This window comes from Taudactylus pleione, unplaced genomic scaffold (genome assembly GCF_031769625.1).
Source record: "Taudactylus pleione unplaced genomic scaffold, aTauple2 ptg000380l, whole genome shotgun sequence".
Taxonomy (NCBI): Eukaryota; Metazoa; Chordata; class Amphibia; order Anura; family Myobatrachidae; genus Taudactylus; species Taudactylus pleione.
Window position 1 is genome coordinate 261,034 of NW_028284781.1, and position 27,156 is coordinate 288,189.

Genomic DNA, 27,156 nt, shown 5'->3' on the forward strand with positions numbered 1-27,156 from the left:
CCAGTATACAGTCATCAATCCAGACGTCTGCAGTTGCAAGAAGATACCTTTACACTGAGGTCAGGACACAGCCTATATACCTTACAGGTTTCACAGTTGGTTCTTGCTTCTGGTCAATCTGGTCATTGGTCGGTTCATATGCTATCATCAGGGGTATGCCTCAATCATCCAACGGTCACATTGTGTAGTTTCCCGCCGAACAACTGGTTAAAACTGTCTACAACACTGCATGCAAGTTATAACATTCTATTCAATAACTCCCCATCATCCATAACTAGCAGACACATGATGCAACTTCTTTGCCGATAGAAACGGATGTATGCAAATAAACAGGGATTTAGTATGATTCCAAACATGACATGTCCACTATATTCTGAACCTTAGATCTCTTTTAAGTACATCTTACATCATAATTATTAGCTAACAAAACCTTTAATAAATCTGGTTATTAACTATAATGTGTGGGAACCATTTTATACATATGCGTTCGCATATGTGCGTCTGTGTATTGAAATAGAAAATAGTATGTGACTATACAGATGAGCGTCCATGTGTAAGTATGTGAATACGCATATGAGCGTGTGTGTATATATATATGTGTGCATTATGAGCATCAGCGTATGTGTTGTGAATACGCAGTTTAGCGCATCGGATTGCATGTTTGTTATTGAGAAATTCAGAAAAAAATGTAGTAAAAAAGTGAAATTATACTTACCTGTCATCCTTAGATTCAGTTATGTGGTGGTGGACAGGTTTGCGCTTCTGTTTGTCCACTTATTTACATTACATTGACCATAAATAATTCTATTTTGTGCTAGACCACCAACGTGAGGCACCCCAGGGTGCCTATGCACACAGTTTGGGAACCACTGCACTAGGGTTTACTGTTTTATCTCAACAGCAAATTTGGGGGTCTATTCATGTAGATGCAATATATAGTGATGTTTTGTAGCAGTTCATGTAATCTTACCTATCTGGTGTCTTCCTGCTGTTAACAGCCACTCTGCGATCCTTGAAAGCAGTGGAAAGACAGACATATCGGGAGCCCGATATGTCTGCTTCCCACTTCGCATACGATGGCCTTTGAGAGTAGCAGGTCACGTCATACCTGCTGCAAAGGACATTGGGTAACAGAGGGCAGAGCCAGTGCCAGGCAGAGAGCAGGTAAGTATTCAACTTCCCTGCTCCTTTGTTTCTCATGTACAGATTACGCCAATCAGAGATAGCGTAATCTGTACACTGCAGAGGAACGGAAAGCTGAGCGTTCAGTTCTTCTATGAATTGCACTCACCATACAATAGCAAGGTGATGCGATTCATCCACGGAGCAGGGGTGCAGCTGGAGAGGTAATGAACTTCTCTACATAAATCCGTTCTGGGAATAGGTGTAAGCAGAGAAAAGCCCTGTTTGCCACAAAACAGGGCTATTATCTGATCTAAGAATAGACCCCCAAGCCATTTACCACCTACAGCAGACTAGCTGTGTCCCTAGCAGAGCCTGGTATATTGTAACACTGTAGTAAGCTTTGGGGCGTATTGCTGCTGTACCATAGGAGATGTCAGAGATAATAAAGGTGCCTACAGACATAGCGATGTGCTCACGATCAGCCGATGTGTACGATTTCCCTTGAAACTCTCCCCGGCAGCTCTGCACATGATTTGGTGTCCAATCTTCATACAATCTCTCCTGCATCCAGACTTTTTACAGACCATCGCATCTTAGATTGTCAGATCTGCCCTACAGCACGGCAGATCTGACGATGCAATGTGCGACCAGCGGGTAAGCGCATCGCATCGTGAGTGGGGACTCACGATTTGGGCAGTTTTTACACGATCTGTCATTCTGATGCATTGGAATCGGCCAGATCGGTTAAAAAAGTCAGTGTGTAGGCACCTTTACAACTACACTATATTCTGCCTCACTTAGGGGAATATTCATAATCTGAGTCGTATGGCCCCCAATGATTAAGTATCCACCTCGCCACGGGGGGGGATACTTATTACCTGAGCAGTGAACATTTCATCATTGCTCCGGAGTGGGGACAGCTGCTCCAAAAAGCAGCTATAGCGATTAGTAGCGTAGCTACAGAAGTAACGTTATTTACCTCTTCCCATTGCCGACTTCGACTTGGGGGTCATGCATGCGCAAAGCCACCGAACAGGAAGAGAGGAGGCGGCTGAGGTATCTGCTTGGATCCCTCTTCGTATCCTCGAAACTCCGTCCCATAGGAAGGAGCGGGGCTACAAGAACAAGCGCATTTGTTCTATCAGGCAAACTCCAAAAACTTTGGTGAATATCAGGTGAATTGCCCGTTACCTTAAATAGAGTATTCGCATGGTTAACGGGCCATTTTAGTTATGAAGCATAGGCCTCTCTGGGTTTATTCCAGATACACCCAGCACATGATATCTTATAGGGCAATATCAGTGTGATATATCAGAGGACACTCGGGGGAGATTCCTCCTGTGAAGAGCGCGGTGACAGACAGGGACTCGGAGGCGCTATCACGCCTGCCGGAGCCCGATCCAGCTCACAGCGCCCCGGGGACAGACCTTTCCAGAAACTTCCCCCCTCCGTCACCCGGGGCAACTGCACAGGCCGGAAGTGACGTGTCCCCAGACATCGCGTTAGTACGGGACGCTTCCGCTTAGCACTGGGCTGTAAGCTGCGTCGCAGAAACAGCAGAAGAATCAGACAAGCAGCAGAGAGAGATAGCAGCCGCCGGGCGAGGTAAGGAGCGTCCCTGGGGCACCGTGTGATCTAATAGCCGCGGCCTTATGCCCATAGATGCCGGGGGCAGGGAGCGCATTGCGGGATCAGTGATGTGGTGGAAGCTGCGTCTGCCTGGTGCGGACATCTTAGCGCTGCTCTGTGTCTGATCACCATTGTGTGTGCAGCAGCCTGTGGCCTTCCTGCAGGTGGGGTGGGATCGTAGGGAGCAGGGTGCTGGCATTGTAAATTGGGGTGTAATGGAGACACATATGGTCTCCTCTCACTGCTGCTCCATATATAATTACTGCTGCTCCATATATAATTACTGCTGCTATAAAATATATATATAATCTGATTAGTGGCAGAACTAGAAGATAATGGTGGGCCAGGTACAACAATATAAAGCTTTGTCCTCTGATATCTGTGTGTTCCAGTGACTGACACACAATACCAAGCACATTCTAATGAAAACTGTACAAAACAAATACCCTACAAATTGCCATACAGTATAGGAAACATATATAGGGAATGCGGTACCATGCAGAAATAATAAGTGACATGTAATGCAAAGTAATTGTGCTGGAACATCCCCCAGCACCACAGATTGGCCATGGATGAAAATTCCCATTGGAGCCCATCTGCCCCTTGTGGGTATGTGAAACAACTTGAACTATTACAAATAACATATACAGCAGAGCTGGGTGCATTTGCATATTCAAACCTTGTAGTCTGTTAAGGAAAAGACGAGAAGAATATGCCAGTCTATAGATGAATAACCTATGATGATAAATATATTTAGTGAATACTTACAGTCAAACATGTCGTCATAATGTACATAACACAAAAATCTATATATTGCATAGTCGCATTATGGCTGTAGCGTACACATACGAATTGGTGGTGCCCATGCAGAAAAAGTAGCATCCTTTCCTGTACCTCTTTGTGAATAGTTGTTAGTGCCTTTATAGAGCGTTGGTGTTTTGACTTGGAGGACAGATTATTGCCAGCGCCTGCACTCGGACCATTGCTAAAGCCATTTTGTCCATGTCTGCTAGCAAGCTGTAAGTCGCCACCAGCTCAGTTCTCTACCTGCAAACATCTCGATAGACTAATGCATTCAGCACAGTCCGAAAATTTCATTTGACCTAACTACAGTACAGATGCCGTATATAGGCACCCAGATACCAGAGGAGAATGCTGCTTTCGGCTTCCCTCAGCACCACACAGTGGTTTGCCAGCTCCGTTTGTGAAGGTCGGCAGCAAGTGAGGGAGGGATGTGCGGGACCCAGTATAGCTGCAATGTATTGTGAGGCTATAGAGAATCCTGATGCTCTGTCCCTCTTGTATGGAATTTGGCAGGTCGGTAACAACCCTATCAACTAATTATTGACTTGGTGTGCATGGGAGTAACTTCAGTCAGTTTAAAACTCTAAAGCTTGGTACACACTGGCAGATATATTGGCCAATCAACGGCCAATATATTGTATGTGTGCTTCGACCAATGTTTACCAACGATATGTCTGTGAACTACTTTGTTCACAGACATATTGGGTTGGTTGTGCTGCACAGCTGATGGCAGATATGTCTGCTAATCGTGCTGCGTGTGTACACCCGCAGCAGTGGCCGCGAGGAGGGGGGTGCGGCGTAATCCCCGGGCAGCAGAACTGCGGGCAGATGACAGATGATAGTAGTTCATTGTGTGTGAACAATCATCAGTCGATCTGCAGATATATATATTTTAGGTGTGTACCCAGCTTAAGATTGTGAATGACGTCGTTCACCGACATATCGCATTGGCTGTGCTGCATAGCTGATAGACAGATATTTCTGCAGACATATCTGTCCATCGGCAATTGTGCTGCCCGTACACATGCAGCTGCGGGGAGGGGGACGACACGCCCCCGACCCACCCCCGGCAGGCTGGACCCGCCCCCTCTTACACACTAAACACAGATGATGGTTGCTCAGTGTGTACAAACAATCATCATCTGCAGATCACTCGATCTGCAGATATATCTGTCTAGTGTGTACCCAGCATTACTCCACCACGCGCCCGCTACTGACAGCTGCCAATGCTAACAATTGAATCGCCCCCTTAGAGTTGTGTTGATGATCTGCAGCACCTTCACCAATGTCTGTATAGTGCTGAGCATTTCCTGTGATACAGCTGCCTTTGTTTTTGTCTTGTGATAAATCGGTGCATAATATGTCAGCAACATTAATTATCAGGTTATATTTGCATCTTGGCACGCAGCACAGCATTTGTCACTGATACCTTTTTGTCTGATCTACTTTGTTAAATATGCAAAAGCGCTTTCAAATGTTCCTGGTTGCTTTCTGCTGTAAATTTTAGTGGACATACCAATTTTCTGTTAGACCTCTTTAAAGGGCCCCATGCATCTGTCTGCCGTTTCCCTGATCCACGGGTTGGAAATACCGATCGGCGGCCATTAATGTTTGCCGATCCTTTGAGGAATCGGTGAAATTCTTCATGTTAAAAATCCCTTATTAGCTGATCCCAATCATATTTTAGTAAGGATTGGTATACCAGGGAAATCTGACTGGGGAATTGCTCCAATACATTGCAGATGTATGGGGGCATTTTGTTGTTCAAACATTCCTATTTGTTTACTGATTGTTTTAATGGGTGTTCTCATAACTGTGTGTTTGTGTAATAATTATGCCAGAAATTATTGCTACCAAGCTGCAAGGCAATGCTGCCCATCCACTAGAAGACAGGCAAAAGACTGCACGATTACGACATTGTAATCGTGCAGTCGTTTGTCAGTCTGTGATGAGCCTACACTGAACCAGCAGTCGTTCAGTGTAGGAACATCAATCATCTGCAAACATGCTGAACCTGACGTTATCGTCAGGTTGTCCAGTATGTTTGCCCGATGATAGATGTCTAAACGACCAGCGGGACTGCGCATCGCTGGTTGTATTAGACATTTTTGCAAGCAATTGAACAATAACGATATTGTTATCGTTCAATCGCTCAATTAAATCTTCTAGTGGATGGGCACCATTAGTCTGAAATATGAGTGATTCTTGGGGATGGTTTGGCCTAAGCATCGGTGACCATGGCAGCTTAACGTGCTAATATTTCAGGAGCAACGCTGGGTGCTGTCAAGAGTGGGCTGCCAAGGGAAACGAGCATCTGTAAAGGTGGAAGCAAACACTTGAGGAATGCCAAATCTGCATTCATTTGAAAAACAAGACAAAACCAGTGACCTGTATATCAGTTGAAGGGGCAGATTTCAACATTGAGCAATCACTGTTAAAAATGGTTAGAGAGCCACAGGAAATGGGTACTGAGCCATGGTGGAAGGTGATATAGGCAGATTAATTATTCTTGTTCTTGACAAATTGAAGTGTTAATGGACCATAGTAAGTACAACTACAGCACTGAATGTTTGTTTACAACAGGACATGTTTCTGGTGGTTCCATAATTTCATGGAGCACATTTTCCTGGCATGGTTTGGGTGCAGTCATTCTCTAGAAGCGGTCTTCATTATCCCATATTGCAGCATTTCTTTCATAATGAGAGCAGTCTATTCCAGGATAATGCCCACATCCACAGAGCCAATTTGCTAACCCAATGATTTTGGCATGACACTGTTGTACAGCATATATCATGGCCTTCTCAGATCTGTCACAAGTTTCAGGAATGTAGTGATGTTTTACATATAATGGGTACAAAGTCGTTGGTTATGTAAAGTTACTAGATGCCTTTTGAATGGATTTTGTGGGCACTTTTTGAATTAAATCATGAACATTATTGGGCTACTACTCTAATAAATACTGAAACATTCATGCTTTTCTAATTTTATATTAATAGCCTGTTGTTCAGTGTATTTATAATATTTGTGTGTGTGGCTGGCTGCTTTAGTGTCCATCCTATCTGATTACTTATTGCTGGTGGAGTGTATGACATTCCTGGACACTCTAACTCCTAGGCTACTGTATGTTTTGTGTGGATTATATGACACTATTTATTATTTCCTCGTACCATGGGAGTGGGAGAATCCAGTCAGCTGGTTCATGGCTCATTCTGCATTCTTATTGGCACAGAAGGCTCTTGCTACTATCTGCATCAAGAAGGGAATTTTACTTAATTCAAATTGGAATCTCACCCAGTGTTTTGCCTGTCTTCCTGTCTCTGCTTACTACAGTGTCTTGTTGTCAGCGGTAAATGGCAGTAGTTGATACCTGGTATGTTTATGCAGAATATTACCCCTTTTACACCAGAGCTAAAACCCGGGTTATTGGGGGGTTGCTTCTAGATGTAAAAGGGGCCAGGGATGGATTCCCAGGTAACTTGCGGGGTAGTGAACGACCCGTGAAACCCTGCAGTGTAAACTGGTAACCTGGGTCGTCTGACAGCATGGAGAGAAGTGTTCCACTGTACCTATGTGCAGTGTGAATGGAGCAACCGGGAATAACCCATAGTGAAAAAGGAGTATGTCCAAGGTCTGACCCGTTTTGGCACTGTGTTCCAAATCTCGATTCAGACCCTGGACTTGGGTGGAAAAGCAGTATTAGTAAGTTAAAACGTGTGTGTAATAAACACTGATAATTAGGGGACCGCTTTGGAGCTGGTTGCGTGTGCCTGGTGCAACAGAATTGCAGCCCGCCCGGCACTTAGTATGGGAAAAGCTGCTCAACGTGGTTAATCCCATTCATTAGGGCACGAAAAAGGGGGCATCACAGGAAAGGGGGTAATTCAATTGGTTGCGCAAAACAATTGAATAGCTTCCGGGCTCTTTAGATGTGAGCTGTAATGTCCACAAATGATTGAATCGCTATAATCATAGTAAGACAAACACAAATGTATTAATGGTGTCGTTTTAATAAACAGACTTTGACTTTCTTTGGCCATAACCGAGGTGGACAAAATAATGTAGAAATTCATAGGGGTATATCGCTAACCTTGTTCCTGATCCCCGCATACACTACACTACCCCTAACCCTGCTCCCTAACCCTTGTCACACTACACCTTACTACCCCTAACTCTGCTCCCGCACACTCTACTACACTACACTATCCCTAGCCTGCTCTCGCTACCTGCACACACTATACTCCACTACCACTAACCCTGCTCCAGCTCCCTGCACACACTACTACACTACCACTAACCCTGCTCCAGCTCCCTGCACACACTACTACACTACCACTAACCCTGCTCTCGCTACCTGCACACACTACTACACTACCACTAACCCTGCTCTCGCTACCTGCACACACTACTACACTACCACTAACCCTGCTCTCGCTACCTGCACACACTACTACACTACCACTAACCCTGCTCCAGCTCTCTGCACAGACTATACTACACTACCACTAACCCTGCTCTCGCTACCTGCACAGACTATACTACACTACCACTAACCCTGCTCCAGCTACCTGCACACACTATACTACACTACCACTAACCCTGCTCCAGCTCCCTGCACAAACTATACTACACTACCACTAACCCTGCTCCAGCTCCCTCCACACACTATACTACACTACCACTAACCCTGCTCTCGCTACCTACACTCACTATACTACACTACCACTAACCCTGCTCCAGCTCTCTGCACAGACTATACTACACTACCACTAACCCTGCTCTCGCTACCTGCACAGACTATACTACACTACCACTAACCCTGCTCCAGCTCTCTGCACACACTATACTACACTACCACTAACCCTGCTCTCGCTACCTACACTCACTATACTACACTACCACTAACCCTGCTCCAGCTCCCTGCACACAGTATACTACACTACCACTAACCCTGCTCTCGCTACCTGCACAGACTATACTACACTACCACTAACCCTGCTCCAGCTCCCTGCACACACTACTACACTACCACTAACCCTGCTCTCGCTACCTGCACAGACTATACTACACTACCACTAACCCTGCTCCAGCTCCTTGCACACACTATACTACACTACCACTAACCCTGCTCCAGCTCCCTCCACACACTATACTACACTACCACTAACCCTGCTCCAGCTCCCTCCACACACTATACTACACTACCACTAACCCTGCTCCAGCTCTCTGCACAGACTATACTACACTACCACTAACCCTGCTCCAGCTACCTGCACACACTATACTACACTACCACTAACCCTGCTCCAGCTCCCTGCACAAACTATACTACACTACCACTAACCCTGCTCCAGCTCCCTCCACACACTATACTACACTACCACTAACCCTGCTCTCGCTACCTACACTCACTATACTACACTACCACTAACCCTGCTCCAGCTCTCTGCACAGACTATACTACACTACCACTAACCCTGCTCTCGCTACCTGCACAGACTATACTACACTACCACTAACCCTGCTCCAGCTCTCTGCACACACTATACTACACTACCACTAACCCTGCTCTCGCTACCTACACTCACTATACTACACTACCACTAACCCTGCTCCAGCTCCCTGCACACAGTATACTACACTACCACTAACCCTGCTCTCGCTACCTGCACAGACTATACTACACTACCACTAACCCTGCTCCAGCTCCCTGCACACACTACTACACTACCACTAACCCTGCTCTCGCTACCTGCACAGACTATACTACACTACCACTAACCCTGCTCCAGCTCCCTGCACACACTACTACACTACCACTAACCCTGCTCTCGCTACCTGCACAGACTATACTACACTACCACTAACCCTGCTCCAGCTCCTTGCACACACTATACTACACTACCACTAACCCTGCTCCAGCTCCCTCCACACACTATACTACACTACCACTAACCCTGCTCCAGCTCCCTCCACACACTATACTACACTACCACTAACCCTGCTCCAGCTCTCTGCACAGACTATACTACACTACCACTAACCCTGCTCCAGCTCTCTGCACAGACTATACTACACTACCACTAACCCTGCTCCAGCTCCCTGCACACACTATACTACACTACCACTAACCCTGCTCCAGCTCCCTGCACACACTACTACACTACCACTAACCCTGCTCCAGCTCTCTGCACAGACTATACTACACTACCACTAACCCTGCTCCAGCTCTCTGCACAGACTATACTACACTACCACTAACCCTGCTCCAGCTCCCTGCACACACTACTACACTACCACTAACCCTGCTCTCGCTACCTGCACAGACTATACTACACTACCACTAACCCTGCTCCAGCTCCCTGCACACACTATACTACACTACCACTAACCCTGCTCCAGCTCCCTCCACACACTATACTACACTACCACTAACCCTGCTCCAGCTCCCTCCACACACTATACTACACTACCACTAACCCTGCTCCAGCTCCCTCCACACACTATACTACACTACCACTAACCCTGCTCCAGCTCTCTGCACAGACTATACTACACTACCACTAACCCTGCTCTCGCTACCTGCACAGACTATACTACACTACCACTAACCCTGCTCTCGCTACCTGCACAGACTATAGTACACTACCACTAACTCTGCTCTCGCTACCTGCACACACTATACTACACTACTACTAATCCTGTTCTCACTACCTGTACACACTATACTACACTACCACTAACCCTGCTCCCTGCACGCAGCCTCAGCAGCTGTGGAAATTATTTTTTTTTCCCTCCCTCAGGATTTTGCCCGCAAACCATTTCTTTTAATTGTATACCACAGATATCGGGAGAGCACATACCCACGGTAATCCAGAATTGGTCACGAAGTCCGCATAATTTTTTGCAGGCAAAACCTCATAGCCAGTTGGATATGCCCCGTAAGCTAGTAAGTGTAAATTCATAGACAATAGTATGTTGCATATTTAGTTTATGGTCTCCTGAGAACTATTTACCAGTAATTTTAACCATGGTGTAATGTAGTGTTTTTACAATGGGTTTGGTTACTTTTTTCTTCCACCAACCCCAGTGAACAAGATGCTATATTTTTACACTTTCACTTTACAAAGGTCAATTAAGACATCCCTTTTTTTTTTTTCTTTCTTAAAAAATATTTATTTCTTAAATATAAATTATAGATATGGCTAATGGATGGATAAGAAAAACACACCTGGTGCCGTCTCCACCTGCTGGCCACAGTGGCCCGCGGGTGGGAAAAAAATTGTGGTGCTGGGATCACTGCTGGCGAATAGATGCTGGGCGCATGCGCCTGGCATTTATTCAGAGATGGAAGAGCTTGGGCGCAGCCTGGCATGTCCGTAAGTGCTGGACATGCCCCCAAGAGGGATAAAAAGGGGGAGAGTCTTAAAGACACCCCCCCCCCCAATATTTCAGACGAACTGCACCCTTCCCTTGCGCCGGACCTAGCATGGACACTAATGGTGTCAGTGGTAAATATATCCTCTATTAGATTGGGGTCATTCCATGTCAAGTGGACCAGTGCTCCCCACCTGACCATCTCTAATTTTGATTCAATTTTACAGTTTCGTTGGCATATATATCTAACTAACTTTGGGAAACATTTAGTTCACAACATGCAAAAGTAGTAACACGATTGCCCCGGGAGTTTGGGTAGATAAAAATGTAACGGACACCGGTGCACAATTCCTAATGTTTAGGTTACTGCTGTGGCGGATCTAGAGAAGTAAAAGTTGTGTAAGATGACATGCCTGTACAACTTTTGGCGCAGATTTCCAAAAGCAAAGCCACATGACTTAATTCAGTTAACTTCTTTTCACAGCATGAAGCCAAAGTAGGCAAAAAATCTGTTGTGTAAAATAATTTTTGAGTTCAGCTGCTTATATCTCCAAGGGAAAACATTGTTTTAGTATGACATCAATACAGTGCTGGTGGGTTAACTACTTTCACATTGCAATTGGCACTCAGCGCTTTTACAGTCTTGTATTTCCTTGTTTATGATTTTCTTTTCTTTTAACTGCATTATTCTTGCAATAATTAGTTGATAGAGCTGCACAAGTTTATTTATCCTAATTGTATATTACTGTTAACCTCAGGGAAGATTAAGTAAAATGTGTATATTCTACTTTTGTTTTATTATTTGGACAACAACGCAAAAAGCCTAACATTGGGCACGATTCAATTCAACGCAAATTGAATAGCGCCACGGAAACAGCATCGCGCCGGGCAGTTCACCCGGAGAATGCCGGTTCTCGAGACTAAACACCATGTTTAAGGTGCGAGAACAGTCATTCTCTGGCGCTATTCAGTTTGCGTTAATTGAATCGTGCCAATTGTTTGCTTGTGTAGGAGAGTTTACATTTTTTCAAGATGCTGGAAAAAGTTAAAAGCCCTGTTTCAACATATGTATAACTTATGCACGCTTTTGATGTTGGGTTTATTTTATTCCTTCATACTTTGAAATAAAAGGGTTTAATGGTAATTGTCAGTGACTATGAGCAAGAATTTATTAAATGCAGGAAGGGACCAGATGTAATTTTAAAGAGGAACAATCCCTTCCACATAGCCTTAGCACAATGATCTCAGAGATCCAGTAAGTGCATATTTTGTGATTAAGAGCATGCCTCCAGGGGGGGTGAGTGTGTGTGTATGTGTATATATATAAGTCCTTCGTTTAGGCGCCCCGAACCAGGACTTTAGACGCCCAAAGCAGGATTTTAGACAGGGTTAGCTGCTTTACGCGGTTAAACACCATCCGATTGGGCGTCTGATCAGAGCAACAATTGAGTTGCTCTGATAGATGCTCATAAGTTAGACACCCAGTGCTAAGAGTTGAATTCCCCCCCCCCCCCTTTGTGTGGAGTATGAAACATAGTGGGGGCATACAAACTTGGTCATCGGACAAGCCAAATACAGTATTAGATGTCAGTTGGGAGCAATAAGTTACAAAAAGTTTCTGGGTTGTTGGTATCCAGATCTTTGTGGTGTTAGAAGCTCTGGGGTTTAATCTGTAGTCTTCATTCTAGCACCCTGTACCTGTCGCAACCCGTGCAGTTCCTCTTTCCTGCCTGGGGTGTTGCTCTTTGCTTTGGTGCATTTAGCACACAAAGCAGCAATACACTGCTGAGATACAGACAAAGGGCTCGGCTCAATTCAACGCGAATGAAATCACTCCGGGAAGGAGCTCCCCTAGCGATTCAATTCTGCGCGCTGTTAGGTCGGGGAATGTTGGTTCTCCCATCCCTCATGCCTTAAACAGGGTGTTTAGTCGCGAGAATGGGCATTCTCTGACTAAACTTTCCGCCGCGCTAAGGGCAGAAAACAACATTGCGCCTGTACTTTTGTCGGATTTCCCCAGGTGGGATGCGAGAAGAAATCCTTAGTCAGGGTTAACAGCGCACTTAATTGAATAGCTCTGGGAGCTCCTTCCCAGCGCTTTTCAATTCGCGTTTAATTTAATGGAGCCCAAAGTGTGCTAGAAGGACCAAAGCAGAGAGCTACACCCCAGGCAGGAAAGAGGAACTGCACTGGTTGTGCCGGGTGCTAGAATGAACACTAGTCTTGTGACTGCTTGCAGTAGAGATGTGCCTGATGTGTCAGTGGAAGGAATCTAACACTATCGCAGCGAGTTGCCCATTTCAGTTAGCGCATTGCAGTTCTTTTTGTGTTTGCTCTTTAGTTGTGTGTGTTTGTGTAAGTGAAGTTTGTTTTATATTTGTCTGTGTGTGGAAAACACTGAATTTGGGAGCACATAGAACTAACAAATAGCCAATCGGAGCTATTTTCCCAGAATAAAGCAATGCTATACAGGGCTGAGTTCAGTTACCTGCAGCACTTGTAGCTCCCAGGTTAAATGCCTGGCGCTTTACAATTACAGCCTGCATGCTGCACTTCACACAGATTTCTGTTTGTACCCCCATTAGGTGTGATCAGAAATTTGCGGTAAGTAGGTAATTTGGGGCTTACTTGGCTGCCCGTGGCCAGTTAAACCATAGCTCTGGGCACTTAGCCCAGAATCTATGGGTTACCATGTGAGAAAACAGGCTGCTAATTGAATAGCTCCGGGCATCAGTCTGGGAGCTGCAGCCGCAGCACGATATGTCCTATAGCTAACGGATTACCTTCCTCCATCTCCCTTATAGTTATGATGACTAAAGTGACCTGCAGACCAGGGTGTGTCCTTTTCTGCGTTCAACATTTTGGAGTTGAGCTATGAATGACTGCCCTCACTGAGGCATTTTGCGGCAGTCATTGGTGCTTGTACCTGCAGAGCTGTCATACACAGTGGCATAGTGCACTGCTTTAACATGTTTCTCCATAGTCGTGCTCCATTGGCCTGGTAACTGTTGTTCACTGTAGCAGTAAGTGCAGCTGTAGCAGCGGAGGACAGCCAGAAAGGACAATGAATCTGTGTGTAGTGTAGTGACTTTGTAAAATTTCATAAATCTAAAAACTTTATCAACCCTGTCACTACTTGTAAGTGACATGACATGTAAGTCAGATAAGGAAATGATTTCTAATACAATTCTATTTTGTGATCTTTTGAGGCGCAAGTCCCTGGTTGGTTGGTTTGTTCATTTTTTTTTTTATGCAGAATTTAGGTGCATGACCTTTCAGGAGCTAGTTGTGGTTGTAATGTACACAGCACATATGTCTATTTTACTGTCCGTTTGTCATGTTGAGAATGCTTGAAGCTTCTTATGCTTTTTGAGAGATTAGTGACACTTAATATGTACCTGGAAGAGCTTACTGCCACAGTTAAAATAGCTTCCTATGAATATCACTTAATACCGCAGAGATTTCTGGTATGTTTGTATTCTTTGGCGTAGAAGCTGCTGGATATGTTCTAGTGATCTGGTGTCGTACACTGCTCTCATAAATGGTAAATTTACTCCCCGCCCCCCCCCATTTTTTTTTCATATATATAAATCATAGTGGGGAATTAAATTCAAAGTGAATTGAATAGTGCTGGAAGGGAGCTCCCGGAGCTATTCAATTCAGCGTGCTGTTATGTTGGAGAATGCTGGTTCTCGCGACCTAACATGGGTGATTAGGCGTGGTAACCGGCATTCTCTGACTAAAGTGCCAGGCGCATGGCTGTTAGCGCCGCACCAAGCAGGAAAACAGCTGCGTGTCCGGCACATTTGTCGGATTTCTCCTTGCATCCCAAGGGGGGGGGGGGGGGGAAATTAAATTTCTCTGCGCGCCCGATTGCTCGTCTAAACTGACGGGGCAATATTCAATTGTTGCAAGTTTTCACGCAAGTCGCGCCAAAATAGAACAGGTTTAAAGTGACAAACCAGTCATAAGTCCTGCTTAGAAGCGTTTGGGCATCCGAACTTTTTTTTCCAATATTTGCTTGCCACTTCAGGAGCGTGTGAGCAGAAATCAAGCATTCGCGTCTGTTGCAAATACAATTGAATTTCCCCCCTTAGTGAGGTCACATAGTACTTAGACTCAGTTATGCACATTTTTTCATGCTTTGCTCTGTTTTATGTAACAGCACTGATCTCAGACAGCTCCCAGAAACTGATGTCATTTGTCTGACTGTTACTACTTTGGGACTTTTTACATAAGCTCTCTTAGGGCTCGATTCATTTCACCACGCTGTTTAGTCCAACTAAAGGATTTCTTCTCACACCCCCAAAAGTGCCAGCTGCGATTCTGTTTTCTGGCTTAGCACGGAAACAGCCATGCGGATGGCACTTTAGTCTGAGAATGCCCGTTCTCGCGTCTGAACACCCATGTTAAGTCGCGAGAACTGGCGCACTCCAACTTAACAGCGCACTGAATTGAATAGCCCCGGGAGCTCCCTCCTGGGGCTATTCAGCATCACGCTGAATTGAATCGAGCCCATAGAGCAACATTCCCAGTTATTCCCTAGTGAATCATGAAGAACTACAAACCCTTTTTCCTGGTGCTCCTCCATTTTAGGTACGGTTTGATCCTTGCTGTATTATAACCGCAGAGAAGGTTGCTAGTGACAGTAGTAGTGAGTAGTTGCAGCCTATCTGATAGTTTCTTATTCTGCACGAGCCCCATCTTTTGTCAGGGTTGTGACAAACTATGAAGCAGTCTGTATCCAGGTGAGGGGACCCCAGGGTAGGTTCTTTTTAAATGTATTTATTTTTCCATATTCTGCTAGGAAATGCAGATCTGGAGGTTGTGATACATCCACTTTACTTACATTGTTAAATTGATTTTGACATGTTCGAACTGGGTCGATAGTCAACTATAAAGCACATATTGATCTGTGTTTTTAAATATGTTGCAATACCTCATTATACATTATACCCTTCAATCGACCAGGGAATTTCCTGGCACTTAAGTCCCGGGAAATGACCCTGCTTATGTCTGAATGGTGCTACCTGGGAATTTACTCCCGGGCTGCACCAAGCAGCTTTTACATTGAGTTGGCAGTGCAGAGCGTCCTATAGGTCGGCTGCCTGCTGCATGATGATGACGGCAGCCGGAGAGGGGATAGGCTAGGAATGGCAGAGGAGAGGCATGTAATATTAAAAACTAAAAAACCCAGCTTATGTCTGAAAGGGTTCTATCTGGGAATTTCCCGGGTAGAAGCTGTAGTGTGAAAGGGGGGTCTCGACCAAATGCCCGGGAATTTGCACGGGAGAAATTCCCGGGTCTGAGCAGGAAATTTCACGGGTCTTATATCTGAAAGGGGTATAAGTGAATAGTGCAGTTTTAGGGATTTGGTTGTCTTGATCATTTGGGAAAACTTAAAATATATGCAGCCCTTTGTCATTGGCTGTTCTTCAGAACATGTTCCTCTGGCAAGTGCTTCATTTTGTGCCTTCCTGCTATTCAACTAAATGTTCTAGTGTCTAACAGTGTCACTACATATGGAGACATTTTTTTATATGAGGCTTTGTTATCTTGCCTTGCTTTGTCAGGACAATAATTGTACCAAAACTACCCAACCTCAGGATATACTCATTTATTGTGTGGTGTTATTTTTATTTTTTTAACACTCCACTTTTGTTCAGTATCTTACTATAGTATATTTTTGTTTTTCTCCTTTTTGAAACCTTTTTTTTTACCTGGGGGTAGATGATATAATGATTTTGTGCTTTTATACTCTCTGCATTGGATAGATATGTATACAATATCTTCCCTGTGGATACATTCTGGTCTCTGCATAGGATACATATGTATACAGGGGATGCCATGTGATACGGGACAATTCAGGTCATCTCCTTGCAATGGATACATGTATACAGGGGGTGCCCTGTGATACTGCATAGTTCTGGTCTTTGTATTGGATACATATGTATACAGGGGATGTCCTGTGATACGGGACCGTTTTGGTGGTCTCCCTGCAATGGATACATATATACAGGGGATGCTCTGTGATACTGGTCAGTTCTGGTCTCTGCATTGGATACATATACATACAGGGGATGCCCTGTGATACGGGACAGTTCTGGTCTCTGCATTGGATACATATACATACAGGGGATTCTCTGTGATACGGGACAGTTCTCGTGGTCTCTCTGTGTTGGATTTGCATGTGTACAGAGGGTATGTTATATTCCAGAGCATCAGAATATAATATTCTAAATACATTGCTTTAAAAACACAGGAGCTGGCTAGAAGGATAAAGCAATGTATTGCAGGCTATAGTTTAATTTTCCCAAAAGCAGCATATAAGTAGGAAGTTAGAAGTCCCTATAAGGACATTTATATTGGTTTTGTTTGGTCTCCCCCTTTTAATTTCCAGAGAACTTTTAACTTCTTGCAGTAAATACCTATTTAAATATGCTTATCTTGCCAAGTTAATGAACATTTCTATCTTTAGAGATTTTATATGCCCATTTTTGGATGTTGTGATGTCTGACATCTGCAGGCAGCACCTAATAAAGGGCTCTGCTCCTTTAGACATTGTTGTGGTTAACCATTCTGCTTCTTCCATGATCCGGGAAAGTCAAGCTGTGGGGCGTGAACGCTGCCCCTGTAAGGGTGACAAATCTTACACGGTCATTGCAGGTGGCATATAGCTATTGTTTATAAAACGACGTCCATGGAACTGGAGATATAATCTATTTGTGATTGATCACCGTGCTTGTTCCCATTTTAAGCCTCTGTAACCTCAAACATTTTCTTTGCTTATTAGTGTATGGGACAGATTTATCGTCTCTATTCAAACATAGGGGTCATGTCAGTCTCTTGCCTGCCTCTTACTAGTCTGCACCACTAGATTGTGGTGCTGCCAGATGATTATCACACAGGTAAGCTTATTGACAGTGCTTTGGGAAGAGAAAAGGGGAATATTTGTAAAAGGTGACTTATGATATGTTGACATTAATCATATAGACACTTATGAAATACTGACATGTTAGAATGTCAAAATATTGTCCATGTTGGCCTAGCCGTCACTTATCTGCTTCTAACTGCTGCAGCGGCATCCGGGTCCTGGAGGTCGTGTGGCCTTCACTTCTGGGTCAGACCTGTGATCCTCCAGTGTTCTGGTATCTTTTCTTCTGCTACTCCTAATCCCTACTGCTAATTCTCTCTCTAGTGCCTAACCCTATGTCGACATTTCACATGTCAACATTCTGAGACTGTCAACAATGCCGACATCATAACTGATATTTAATGGGTGCCCATTGGAGCTATTCAATTGCGTCTTTGGTCGGAGTGCCGCAGGGGCTAAGATCTCTGCTCGCACTGTCCTGAGGTGGTAAGCGGATATACCTGAAATGTCGGCAGTTTGAGCACGCTACACAGTACTTTAGTGCATTTGGGCACGGCACTCGTTCCTGATCGCAGCAACAATTCAATATCTCCTTCTGGCAATGGTAAATGTCCACTTACTGACTGCATACCCAAAGAAAAAGCTAGGTTACTCTAAGAAAGCTGAGTTGTGCTTGCACTTTTATCAACCCCATTATAGAAGCTAAACAAATTCTTGCAACAGGACCTATTATGAATAGTCATTCTGGGCCTGATTCTGAGTTGTACACTATTGGCTGTAGCGATGCTAAAATATGCTAATGATGCAGGAGGCCTCTTGTGTAACTACACGCCTCCTGCAAGCTTCTGTGATCCGCTGCTGCATCTTCAGACACTGCATCGGATGACTCTGGTCATCTGGCCAGTGTTTTCACGCAGCTGAAGCCAGTGAAGCTGCGCACAGGGACACAGCCACTGTCTTCCGTACGCCGACACACCGCTGTTTTCTGGAACTCTGCCTGACTTCGCCCCTGCTCTGCCCCCAGATGTCCTCAGCCTGTCAATCAGGTTGAGGTGTTCGTGCATGCACAGTGCAGATCCTGGGAATGCGCAGAACTTCAAACATCAGAGTTGTACGTTAACCATCGGGTTTGTGTACAACTCTGAATCAGTCCTACCGACAAAATAACGAAAAGGGTAATTGAACGGGACAACATTGTTCCCAGTACTCTTTAATTGCGCCTGAGCAGGCTTCCTCTATACTTCATAGTGCTGAGCTGTTTGGGGAAGCTTGCTAGGGGGAGAGAGAGTACATTGGATGCGTTGTGCTCTCCTGCTTTAACAACACAATAGGTAAGACAAAACAACATTGTTTTGCCTTTTAATTCATTGCCGGATTAAGCCTACAGCAGAGCTTCTGGCACTACATAGAACTTGCAACCAATTACATATGATTAGCAGCTAAAGATGTATCCAAAATATCAGACAGTGTAATTTATTTGGGTTGTAATGTGCTTCTGTCAATGGATTCAATCTGTCAGTTATAACCCAACGTTCCACTTAGAGACATGAAAAAGACTGCACGATTACGACATTGTAATCATGCTGTCGTTTGTCAGACTGTGATGTGCCTACACTGAACCAGCAGTCGTTCAGTGTAGGAACATCAATCATCTGCAAACATGCTGAACCTGATGTTATCGTCAGGTTGACCAGCATGTTTGCCCGGTGATGGATGTCTAAATGACCAGCAGGAGCGCACATCGCTGGTCGTTTTAGACATTTTTGCAAACGATTTACGAACGATTGAACGATAACAATATTGTTATAGTTCAATCGCTCAGCTTAATCGTCTAGTGGATGGGGCACCTTTAGGCGGCGTACACACCTATATCTGTCCAATCTGTCTGGTGGAAAGGAAAATCTGATAATGTATGGGAGCAAATAACAATAGAAATATGCTCCCAAACACTGATGCACATGGGGTGCAAAGGCTAGCTCGCTTAGTCCAATCTCACAGAAAAGCTACAGTAGCACAAATTGCTGAAAACCGTTAATGCTAGCTTTAATCGAAAGGTGTCAGAACACAGTACATCACAACTTGTTGCCTATGGGACAAGCTGCGTATGCCGTCGCAGTGGCTAATGTATGCACGCCCATGCAACTGCGTTCAAACTGATTGGCACGCCTGTGTTTCTCCGCTCCCCCGTCGCCACCACCAAGTGATCGTAGTGCGATCGCAATGCTAAATCGTGTAGACTCACTGCGGAGAATAAGTATGCACAGTACACACCATCAACCAATCTGCGTACGCAGTCGCAATTGCGATCCATGATGACCCTTGTCCACTGTCGAAAGGCCTACAATGGGCACGTGAGCATCAGAACTGGACCATGGATGAAATGGCCTGGTCTGCTGAATCATGTTTTCTTTTACATCATGTGAACAGACAAGTGCATGTGTGTTGTTTACCAGGATGCACTCTGGGAAGAGGGGAAGCCGAAAGGGGCAGTGTGGTGCTCGTGTCAATGTTCTGCTAGGAAACCTTGGGTCCTGGCATTCATGTGGATGTTACTTTGACATGTACCACCTACATAAACTTTGTTGCAGATCAATTGCACCCCTTCATGGCAATGGTGTTCCCTGATGGCAGTGGCCTCTTTCAGCAGGATAATGCTACACTGCAAAAATTATTCAGGAATGGGGAGAGGAACATGACAGAGTTCAAGGTGTTCACTTGGCCTCCAAATTCCCCTGATGTCAATCTGATCGAGTATCTGTGGGATGTGCTGGAGAAACAAGTCTGAGCCATACAGACGGGAATTCTATTATGACTGATGGGTGTATGCCATATCTGTAGAATGATTGTCTGGCACTACAGAATCTGTGGCACCCTATAAATAAGATGGTGATGATGAAAGCGTTAAACCCTTCAGCATACGTTTCCTGATGTTTCTATTAAACACAGTGATGTTTCCTCTATTGTGGCGTCAGCCTATTGGAGATAAAACTCTTCTTCATTTAATGGTAGCTTACTATATGCAGCTATTATATTGAAATAACACCTTGATTTATTAAGTTGGCAGTGGATTTCCACAACTATAGGGTTTCCCTAAAATGTTACTAATTACTATTTTCATTGTATCATTTTAAAATAAATATTAAAAAAAGCCCACAGGAGCAATATATGCTCTCTGCCTCCTAATGTGCTGCAGTCACTAACCCTGTACTGAGGCCCGGGGATGCAGCCATAAGTAAAATCAGCTCTCTGATGTGCACTTGGCAAGCGCCATTATATTCCCGAGGCTTAGCGCTTCTAACCAGGCTGGGGGGAACTGCACCTAACTGCCCACCACCCCCTGCTAATCAAGGGTGGTGGGAATACCTACCGCTGTCTAAGCCGTGCGGTGGGCCTGTTGGGACCCGGACACAAGCCGCAGGCTGCTGTGGCGACCCCCCAGAGCCTGATGACCCTGTGGCCAGAAACCCCATGATGCTGCGGCTTTACCACGTTGCAGATAGACTGCAGCAGCATGCAGTCTGCCTGTGACGATCATTGTAGATAGGAAAAAAAAAAGGTAAACTAAATTTGGCTGTTGACAGCCCTAACATGCATCCGGCTCATCTCTGCACTAATCTAAAACGGAGTTCGGGTGGGGTATAGAGGGGGAGGAGCCATCGACACTTGTGAAGAAATGTAAAGTGCCAAGCTCCTCTCAACAGCCGTCTATACCCCATTGTGTATCCTCCAGTGTCCCCTAGTGGATGAAGGAGAAATGTGACATTTTATGTGGTTAATCTGCTTGTAGAGTTACCATGGTATTATCTTTTGAATCGGATGGTGTTCTGCCAATCCTGTTTTAAAATTTTATCTCTACTCACCTTTTAGTTACTTTTGGCCCAAAGTATTTTGGGTAGATTTATGAAAAGGAAAACTTCCATTATATATGAAAAAAGTGTGGTAGCCTTGGGATTTAACGCCCAGGATTATTTAAATAGAGCCGCATTTTCCCATCCCGTAAGTCAACACACAGAATGCGGGATAAGTTTCCGGACCTATGTGTTAACATGATCGCGGCGCCTGAAAACAGGCTATTTATCTGGAGTTTTTTTCGAGCCAGCCCATCCTTGAAAAAAAATCCGGGCTTACTTTGGGGCTAATCCAATATCCCCGGGGGATCCATTAGCCCGGAGTAAATTACCAAGGCGAATTGAATTCCCCTCTAACCTGAAAATGTCACAGTTGAATAATACATATATAATCTTAATCCTGACCAAAGAAATGTTGCGAATCTCTCCAGTGTACAATAGACTAATTTACAAGTAACCGTATTTTACTTCCTGCATATAGTGGACAAGCCTTCGTGCTAGCTTTATTTGTGTACTGTACATAGTTTTTAGCAAATGAAAGTGCTTTATACCCCATTAATATTAGATTGTGTGTTGCTTCCTCTTGTGCCATCTAACTAGCCAGTCTTCTGCTGGCTGTTCTACCTCTGTTCCCAAGTTCCATCATGAGGCTGTAGTTCACCATGTTCTGTTCTCATAAAATGTTAAGCTAGACTTGGCTAAGGAAATGCTATTACCCATCAGGTTCCCACGATTGTTATTGTTCTGTCATCAATTTAAGCTATGATGTGTTGGAATGAAGTCTAGAGTGTGTAAGAGCAATTATCACCCATTATAAACATAGCCATCTTTCATTATGTGAAGCTCCCCAAACCTCTGAATATGCAAATAACACTCGCTCGCATTAAGACAGGAGTAATTTCTACCGATGTCAACGGACACATATTTCCCCTGGCTTCTGCAATGTGCCTGCAGGCTCCTGAATTGTCTGTCCCTGTTATATATTAATTTTTAAGATATATTTCCACTTTTATATAAAACCTAAAAACACAGGCAGAAACTAGCGTTACGATGAGGGTGATATATAAATTCAGTTAATATATATCAGAGGTTCCCAGACTCCAACGTTACAGTCCATGTTTTAAGGCTCTCTCTGCTTGAGCACAGATGACTTAATTGGTACCTAAGTCAATTTTGGTTAAACCATCTGAGCTCAAGCATGGATATCATTATAACCTGGACTCTAATTGCGGAGTTTGGAAACCTCTGATATCTATCATTTCTTACTAAGTGAATTGTATGTCTAGGGGGGAAATTAATTCAGAAAGATTTGCCCTGCTGCACTCATATCGAATTCAATTAATTTTTTGGGCCGTCTTAAGTAATGGGTGTCTATCTGAGCAATTCAATTGTTGCCCTGATCACGCGCCCATTAGTTGTGGCACGCATCTTTTTTTCTTGCAGCCTCCGGAGGTGTGAAAAAAGTGTGAAAAGTCCTTAGTTTAGATGCCCAAACGGTAGTTTGGATGCCTAAACCAGTATTTTAGACTGTTAGCCACTTTTGCGCGTCTAAATCCGGTCCTTTTGGGCGTATAAAATACAAATGGGCATCAGATCAGATCAACAATTGAATCGTTCCAATAGACGCTCAGGGCTAACAATTGAATTCCCCCCATTGACTGTAGTGCCTACGAGGGTAAACTTGCTACCCTGGCGGGTTGAATTGCATTCAGTGGTAAGTGCGTGGAACATTACAGTAACTGAAGGTATTTGAGATAAGTTAACATTGTGCAGGAGGATGTGCTCCTTTTTTTTTTTTTTTTTTTTTTTTAATACATTTCCTTATCCACACCAGATGTTTAGGGCACCTCAGTCACTTTCAGTTTATTGACCATTTAAAAAAATATATATATTTTTCAGTGTAACCAGTCCACAGAATATTACCACACTCTTTTTTAGAACATTTGTGAATTGCCATATACATTGATACCTAGAGGATAAATTGACTTACCCTGATTATTAACTTTCATACATAATCGGCTGCCTGGAAAAGCGTAGCCATTTTTGTACATAAACCTGAATCAAGAAACCGCACCTCAACAGCAAAATGATTCATCTGTAGACTATATTGAAATCCGACTTTACTGTTGCAATATTATTTTTTTAGACCAATTATTGAGTAGAGAAATATAATTTTTATACCTTTAATGATATATTGTGGGAGTGCACGTAAAACGTATTCACGAAGCTCCTGGATTATGTGCCTGATGCTATTCAGTTGACTGCATAGCATCGAGGCTTAGTTGCGGTAAACTGCATTTCCCAGACCCAATGCTGGGCATAAAACTGCTAAATCCGACCAAAGTGCTGGGCGCAATTGCGAAAAGTGCCATTTGGGCGCCCAAACAGGTCACTTTTTTGCGCATTTCAGCTCGCCACACTCATCTAGCCTCAATACACCATTCAGTGCCATAAGAGCCGCAAGATTCCAAAAATGTGTCTGCAACTAGGACGCACTAGGAGACTGTGCTGATTGATTGGGTATGCGACACTTGTATATCTGTGTACGACAATTTAGAAACTGAACTTGGTGTGGAAAAAAAAGCTGTGGCCGGTGCATCATAGCCCTTCGCATGCTGACTCAGAGACTCTGTGCCACACATCTATACAAGTGTCACATATCAATTTAGACAAGTCTCCTAGTGCGTCTTAGGTGCATGACATTGCGACTTAGACACATTTTCCCCAAAAAAGGCACTTGGCGCTAGCAGAGTCTAGTGTTCACTCTGTCTGGCGCCAGACCTAGATAAAGGGCACTTCTGTGCTCGACCGAAAAGGGGAGGTGTCTAACACACACCCCTTTTCATCACTCTTGGTGCCTGGCACTTACTGACATTTCGCCCGGCATCCATTCACTGGCGGTGATCGCTACACCACAGTTTTCCCCACCTGTTTTAGCCGGCTCCGCTAAGGAGGGCAGGGTACTTTCTGCCCTTTAGAAATGGGGCAGGGTGTGGTGCCCTGCATAAACAGCCTAGTGGAAATGTTAAGGGGTCAATCCAATTAGGGGAGAATTCGCAACTTTCCACTTGCACCTCCCTGAGGGTGATAGATGGATAGGAAAACCTTTATTTTAAGGTTAAAATGTCAGGACTCTGTGCTGAACCCCTTGGACACTCCCTCCCCCCCTCCCCCTAATGACTAGTTAGGCATTTGGAAGTTTAGAATTAGCTTAATCCAAAAATGACATGTAATTTTTTTGGAATTAAAAAAAAAAAAGTCCTCAAATTACCACAAAATCAACTTTTTCGTTAGTTTAGACACCCCAAAGTTAATTACAATATTTTTTTAGTTGAAAAATAATTGTTTTTTTAATTTTTTTTCAATGTGCCCTCAAAGTACCCTAAAATCACCCTTTTTCTTACTTTTTTTTTTTTTTTGCATTTTTCGTTAGTTTGAGATTAAACGAAAAAAGTTGTTGTTTTTTTATTTTGTTATTTTAAATCCTTTTTTTTTTATTTAAAAAATCCCCCACAAATCAGCCATTTGACATAATTTAAAAACATACAGTACCTTCCTAATACCCACAAACAGCCTTCTATACAGTCCTGCTAACAAAGTTATCCATTTTGGGGGGTCCAGGATGGTTTCCCCACATTTTCATGCATCTCTCGCAATTCTCATTTGGCAGTCAATTCACATCCCTCCGCTGCCAGTAGTGCGAATAGGTATTTTTAATTGGATTGGAGAATTCTCGGGAGCGCGCTTTGCGGCGAAGTGTGCGAGTTTAAAGAAACAAACTCGCAATTCACACCTAATTGGATTGAGCCCTTAGTGCAGGCCTGGCCAACCTGTGGCTCTCCAGCTGTTGTGAAACTACAAGTTCCAGCATGCCCTGCCACAGTTTTAGCATTCCCTAGTAGCAAAACTGTAGCAGGGCATGCTGGGAATTGTAGTTTCACAACAGCTGGAGAGCCACAGGTTGGCCAGGCCTGCCTTAGGACCTCATTTATCAACGAGTTTATAACTAAAACTAGTGATAAATATCACTTTTTATGATAAATGGTGCTCCAGCCAATCAGCTGTCAACTGTTAGAAAAATGACAGTTGGGAGCTGATTGGCTGGAGCACCATTTATCATAAAAAGTGATATTTATCACTAGTTTTAGTTATAAACTCGTTGATAAATGAGGCTTTTAGTGTCTTCCGGGACCAGGTGCCGAGAGGAGCTGTTTAACGCAACTGCAACAAAGACAAGTGAGGACACATCTGTACTGATGAATTCTGTGATCTGTGTAAATCGCTTATGTTGCCATACACTGGTGCTTTGCACAAAACTGCTTAAATTGACCTGTGCTAGCTATCTAAAGCAGAGGACAAAATGCAAGACTTATGTAACAGTATACCTCACTCAGCTGTCCAAATGTTTGCATGCAACAGAAAAATGCTTCTCTTCAATTGTCATATTTTATTCTTTATTTTTGTATGCTCACTGCATACAATAATATATGCAGTGCTTTTATATAGAGCGAATGTTAATCATTCACATCAGTCCCTGCTATGTTGGAACTTAAGCCGCCTCCTCATTATTGCTAACTGTCCTATTATGAATACTAGCATGATTTCTAAATGTGAAAGCTATGAACCATTGTTATTTTACATGCCTTTCATATGCTTATTTAGTGACGTGTGAAAAACATGGGAAGCTTTAGTACTAGAACTGAAGGCAAGAAAAATGACTCTGTATGGAAACACTACATAAAATGCTCTCTAGTGTCACACCTGTGTGTTCTCACAACCACTGTGAAAGACAAGCTAAAATAGAGGAGAGAAACATCTTCCATGGCTGTCTAGGGCTGCAGCTTTCAATCCTTTTGGGCTCCTTTTTAAAGTGGATCTATTCATGTTGCGTAACCAACCCAGCACTGGTAGTGACTGCTGCTTTCTCGAGCCCAAAATGCATGGGAATAGTCGCATAGAGTGGCTTCTCGCGTGTTAAGTGCTAGTTAAGATGCTCAAAAGCTGGGTGTGCAGCAGTTAAAAGCCCTACTTCTGAGATGCGGGCAAGAATCCGCAATGTGATTGGCACCCAAAACAATTTAATAGCTCCCTCATCACTTTAAAAGAGAGCTACAGGTGTGAGAAACAATTGAATTCTTTCATTTAAATGTAAAACTGAAAAGAGTGTTATTCCATTAGACAGCTGAATATAAATCTTTAGGACCTGCCCTAACACTAACTAATGCGGAGACTGTGGTGGTTTGCATTGGTGTGAGGTGACTGTCTCCCTATTAAATAAAGAAACAAGCAGGTTTCTTAGCAGGATAGGTTTGCAAGGCTGACCCTTTGCCTCAAAAAGAGGAGCATCTTGCTGCTAATGAGTGAAAGGCCGTATGTTGGGTGAAATGTTGTCTTGCTCAGTGTGTTAAAGCCTTGATGTACCTCAGAGTGAAACGGTGGCTTTCTTGCTTTTAGCCCTCCTTATCTCTGGAATTTCATCCATGATGGGCTTTGCTAAGCACA

At 44.0% G+C, this 27,156-nt stretch overlaps 1 protein-coding gene across 2 annotated transcripts in view; it reads left to right on the top strand.

The window, feature by feature from the left end:
* Positions 1-2,554: 2,554 nt before the first annotated feature.
* DNAJB6 (DnaJ heat shock protein family (Hsp40) member B6) overlaps positions 2,555-27,156 on the top strand; it is an 87,304-nt gene continuing 62,702 nt past the window's right edge. The window contains exon 1 of one of the 2 annotated variants that reach the window (XM_088445424.1): positions 2,555-2,730. The gene's annotated coding sequence lies outside the window, so the exon portion shown is untranslated. The remainder of the gene's footprint in view (positions 2,731-27,156) is intronic. The other variant, XM_088445423.1, reaches the window with a different exon arrangement.